This window comes from Paramisgurnus dabryanus, chromosome 7 (assembly GCF_030506205.2).
Source record: "Paramisgurnus dabryanus chromosome 7, PD_genome_1.1, whole genome shotgun sequence".
Lineage (NCBI taxonomy): Eukaryota > Metazoa > Chordata > Actinopteri > Cypriniformes > Cobitidae > Paramisgurnus > Paramisgurnus dabryanus.
Window position 1 is genome coordinate 25,704,154 of NC_133343.1, and position 6,202 is coordinate 25,710,355.

The window sequence follows — 6,202 nt, forward strand, 5'->3', positions numbered from 1 at the left end:
CAATCAAAAAATGTTGTTATAATGGAAGTCAATGGGGAAAAAATGGCCACAAACAATAAATGAGGGAGAAAAAAATTTAATCTGATGCTGCACAAAAACTAAAAATGCATCAAAGCCAATGTTTTTACCAATTTTTGGCATGCCCAAGACTGTGAAAAGGGTGAAAAAAAATTCAGTCCACAATCACTTTTTATATTGAAAATCAGTGATTTTGTGTTTTTTTTTTCTCAAATCAGTGGCATCACTTATGAGCTTGGCAATTAAAGAGTTAAAATCATGAAATTTTTTGAAACATTTGGTAGTTTTGATCAGTTCTGAGGTTGATTAACAGATTTATGCAAAAAAATTTGAAAAAAATATTAATCTGATACATTTTTACAGCCGTTTAATTTAGTGGCCTTTTTTGGCCGCTAACAACACGAAAGGGTAGTGAATTGGAACAAGGCACAAGGGTTAAATTAACAAAAAAGGTAATCTTTTCCATCATATACATCTCTATGGTCACATCTATCCAGTCATCTAATGTTGGTCTCTCTTGTTTTAACCATTTGCGTGTGATTGCCTTCTTTCTGGTTGCCAGAAGGACGCCCATCAGGTATTTATTATCTATTGCCATAATTTCTGGACATACACAACCAAAATAGAGTAGTTTCATTCTAGAGGTATGTCTCTTCAAAAAATATGTTCAAGAGCATCCTGTAATTCCAATATATGTCGACCTTCGTTTTAAAATGGTATTACTGTTTTTGGCTGTTTGTATTGGTGTTATAAAATATCTAATATATAAATAGTATCTGCCTATTTAATTGCAGTTACTGTGCGTCCCATACAGTCTAAAGTCATCTCTAAAAAAGTTACCTTATAACCACACATCTTTTACTGCAAAAACATCTAATGTGCTTCTTTGAATACAAAGTAACCCGATAGTGTAAAAGTATGTCTTTTTATACAGTATATGTTAGACCGGATATCATTGTTCTGTCCAACGTTCTCATTTGTCCTTTTGATGAAACCGCAATAAGTCCTTGGACTCCACAAAACAGTCTTTCACGTCCTCACACGACGGCTTGTCGATTTTTACATCCCCGCTTGAGAACGTAATTGTCTGCCTTTACATTTTCCGATAGATAAATTTCCTAAAGCACGTATTTTCACGGAGATGACTGTACCTTCAGGGGTGTTAAATTAATGGCATATAATTGGCTAATTAAATGCTTATTGATTAGCAAGTTCCTAGGTGAATAGGAGGCAGGAAATGGCCACTTTTACGCCTGAGAAAGTGCCCATCTTATTCCGTCCTCCATCGCCACGGTAACAGAGGGGGTAACTGAGCTCAGAGGGGTAAAACCTCTGTAGATTTATGTTGATACATAAAACTTTGGCAGAAGAAAGGAAAATAACTTTAAATATATATCATCTGAAAGAAAATACCTTAATATAGTTTGTAGTTTTGCTTTACAAGTTAAATAATCTTGTTTAAACTATGTTTTACTAAAGTTTTATAATCTAATTATGAGATACGCAGCAACAAAGTTTGATTTCAATTTTTGATATGACCTTACTTAGTCAATAATAAAGATACCAAGGTTATATTTTATGTAGAAAAGTAAGTCACAAAACACCAATTCAGTGAAAATTTGTTTTCAGTAACTGTGATCATTTTCGTACATTAGATTGGGTTGTAACACTTGTGAATTGAAACACAACACAAATCGGTCATGGTCTCTAGTCTCCGACGCAAATGTAAATACCGAACAGGTTAATTCCCTATGAGGGCAGTGTGTTTGTGTGTGTTTTAGAGCAGAGAGACTTTGACATGTTTCCTTGCTCAAGGTCAGAACGGCGGCACCCTCCAGCCGTTGATGGACACGCGCTTTCCCTCCAGAAAGCGTTTGCTTGTGTGCATGTTCACCCCAGAACATCTGTTCACCAACAGCCCTGACCGCTCTGCTCTGACACCACCCTTGGCTTGATCGTACCACCCAATTCCCTCTCCGGGGCCAGATGGCAGCCCGCTCCCTCCTTCATACCTCTCTCTCTTCATCTTATTGGAACCACTTCCACCCATTCAGCCACCCGCCCCACAGGTATCGCCCTAGGCCTGAGCCCTGCCACTCACTGTTGACCAGCCTCTGGTGGCTTTCGCGGTCCCTTCTGTCAAAAGACAAATTGTTCGACAGCCTGAGCTTTTATGAATTCAGCCCCGAGGTCTAAGGCCCGAGAAAACAGGTTAAGGAAAATCCTTGGCCTGTGCTATTCAACTTTGAGTCAGAAGTCGAGGTTTTTTGAAAAGTTGAGTTTTAAGAACGGCAACAATGGAAAGATGGAGTTACACGGCATACGCCGGATGCATTTTGCATCGGTTTGACCTCATTGAATGGCAGTTCACCTTTTCAATACCGGATATTTGGATTTGCACTAAGATGTGGATAAAGAACTGAGATATATTTTGTAGCAGCATATACTGTGATGCCTGTTGTTGCAAAATAAAGAGTGAATCACGTGAATATTTTCATGCAGTAAACCAGCATGCAAAAACAATCATTTCTGAGAAATCTGAAGGAAAGAAACATTTGATGCTTATTAGTTTTGTTATGGATGAAGCTCACAGATTTTACAGTAATCAAAAAATGAAAATACGGTAATAAAAGCATTGCAGACGACATCATGAGGTGTCATGGCCGCCAACACAATATTAGCTTCATGAAAAAATATGCAAGTACAATGATCAGCAAGCTGAATATTTTGCTGACACCCTTAGGTGTTTTATTAAGCGTTAAGGTAAGTCACATTGTACTGTCATTGTATTGCAATCAGCGAATCAAAAAATTCATTAAATTTTGAAAGAAACTACATCATACGGGGTTTTGACGAACAAGAGGGTAACTTAATGATCACAGATCACTTAATATCAAATATATAATATCGTGTATAAAAGATACACATATGTAAAAAAATTACAATAAAGTTTTTTTATGTTAAATTCCCTGTAAAGTCTGATAAATGTGTTGAGTTTGTGACACCACAGAAAACTGTGATATTAACCACCCAGTCAAATTTGAATGTTAAAAAATGCCAAATAAATAAAATAAATTATTAAAATCTTGGAAAAACAACAGTCTCTCCTCTCAAACGCTGGGGGCATGCGCCGCTGTCTGTGCTGAAACCACACCCACTAGTGATAAAAGCTGCCATCTCTCTGAACTTTCAAATACAGCTTCAACCTGAATGGATGCTCGCGATTGTGTTAGGGGCGGGGCCATGCGCGGTGGATCAAGTGCATCTTTGGGCCACCGTTTTATAAAATCCAGAACTAAGAAATGGTGAAACAATCAAACTCTGCAGTTTTGGTGCCGTGTTTCAATATATTGTGTTAAGAAGCAATTTTCAAGATTGACTTACAGGGACTTAACCATTAGTAAATGCATTCGCTAATATCAACCTACAATGAACAATACAGCATTTATTAATCTCAGTTCATGTTAACTTTAGCATAATACTAGAGGTGTGCAGAAAAAAAATCGATTCATTTGAATCGCGATTCAAGCTTTGCCGATTCAGAATTTCCAAAAATCGATTCATACTTTTCTTTTGTAATGCCGCCGTGTTACTATTGTCCTGAAATGAGTTTATCTCAGTATTCCCATAGATGGCGTTACTGCGTCGTATTCACTCTGACGCCTGCACACTCTTGTCACAGTGTTTCCCACACATTGACTTTACTTGGGCCCCTTGGTAACTTGGTATATTCCCCATGGTAACTTTTAAAAGCAGGGGACTATTTTCGGGCACTGCGTAATATCATTCCGCCTCCTGCAGCCATTATAAGACAGCAAAGTACTTGATTATTATGCAAGAATGAGAGTATAGTTCCTAGCCATATCGGCCTAGAAAACCGCAATTTTTAATTTTCAGTCGGTCTAACTACATAAGAGTCAAGTTCTTAATAGAAAAAATATCGAAACTCTTTGGTTATTTTTTTTGCGCGATGCTAATGGTCTAATCAGATACAATAGATTATGCTAAGGTATATGCTAAAAGTGGTACCGCCTGACCCGGAGATCAACTGAATGGATTCCAAAACTGTACAAATCTAATATTTAACTCTAGGGGAGCTGGGAAATATAAAAAAGTGGAGTGTCCTTTTAACAAAGATTAAGAAATGCTGAAAACGACTTTGTTCATTGTTAGTTCAGTTTATTAGCTTATGCATCAACAAATACAACCTTATTAGAATAAACACATATTAGAAATGTACAAAAGCTCAAAATCTGTCATTTTACCAGTTAAGTATCCCAAACACACTTTGTTCTTTTGGTCTATGTGCAATGGATGTACACATGTAGCCAAAGGCTGCTGAGATGCTAAGGGAGTTTTGGTGCACTGCCCTTTTCTAAATGCTCTGGTAACCACAGCTGAGGCGCAAAAAGAGGGGGGCATCATTAAGTAGCCACAACATGAATCTTTTTAATTACTCAGCCTTGCTTTAGTCGTTAATGAGAAGGGGAGCCTCTACTGATAATCCGTGTAATTGGACAATGGGCTTCTCTCATTCAATTATTGATCAGCGACTCTGTTAGTGTGGTGATATGTTGCTTTGCTTACTAAGACCATGGGTCTGTTTAATCTACTGTAAGGACTAATATATATATATATATATATATCTTTATTTCAATTATAAGCACCCTGGCTCACTCACAGACAAACAGGATATGTGCACGCAAGCAATGAATTTCTCGCACGCACAGTACAGAATTCATCTATTGTCTCTGTATTGCCGTACCAAAGGTTTTCGAATGCTCTGACATAACCGAAATGCATTGATGGTTTCATTGGAAATGCAGGGCTGCTGTTAATTAACCCTACTTACAAAAATCCACACCTCCAGCTATACTGCCATTATCATAACTGTTCCCAAATATGCCCCTTTTAATTGCTACACAATTAATTCACTCAAATGAATATTTCCCGGGCAAGAAGTCATTTTAAAATGAAAAGCTTTTCAAATCATTCCACATAAATACAGATAAATACACTAATGTTTCACTGGAAGTCAATGTGGCATTACAATTATTCCAGCGTGCTCCAGCACTGAGAGGAATGGAGTTTCTGTTAATGAAAGTATTCCCCCAAACTCTTAAAAAAGGCCCATATATGCAGGATGATACAAGTTACATTTAAAAATGCTAATAAAAACACAAATACCCTTTTTAAATACACATATAGCATGATGAAAAATTGTTATTAGACTTTAGAGTCAAACCATAAGAGTGCATGCAAATACAAATAATGGGGCTTAATAGGTTCTTCACATTGATGTCACAGACCACAAAGAACCTTTTGGTTCGTGAAACCATTCAGCCAAAAATGGTCCTTGTATAGCATCATCAAGCACCTTTATTTTTAACAGACATTAATAATTTTTGCAGTGTTTCTATATAAAAAGATAATATTTTAAAGTGTGTACCCATGATGCAATGCAAAAATAAGCCAATTATTTCAAAGTCATCAAACTGTTATTTGCAAAGAGAAAAGCATACATCAATGTAAGCCCGAGCAGAAGAATATCAAATCTGCCGTTGAAACGAAAACAGATACGATCTCTTTTCGAATAAAGAAAGCGTCATTAATTGTGGCCATTACTACTTGAAACTTATTGATTTAACCATTGCAATATGTTCAAGTAATGCCGAGCAAAAGCTATTCTTTCTGCTTTGCCTCCAAGCACATCGTAATCAACAGATTGTTAGACATGCATTTTCCGAGGCCATGACAATGTTTAATATATGGGGTCGATGAGAGTGTCCCTAATCCATCCATTGTTAGAATTTATTAACTTATTATAATTGTATACACAAACATTGTGGTGATTTAGGTGACACAGTTTAAAGATGAAATCCGTTTATATTAAAAGGGGTGCTCACCCCTGAAAAGCCATACTGGCAACACCTTTCATCGCCTGCTTTTAACAACATGGTTATTGTTTTATTGATCAGGTTTTTATTACATATTTGACACCTGTGTTATGTGTTAATCGAACGGTGTATAATTTTCTGACACATATTTTACGAGATTACGACCGCAATTAATTTAATAACTATTATTTTTTTGCACGTTTCTGTCTGAGCGTAGTTTGTGCTGGAGTGGGCCGTTTGTCTTGAGGGTATTGTCATTCGCGAACGGCCTTTTTCGGTAGGATGGT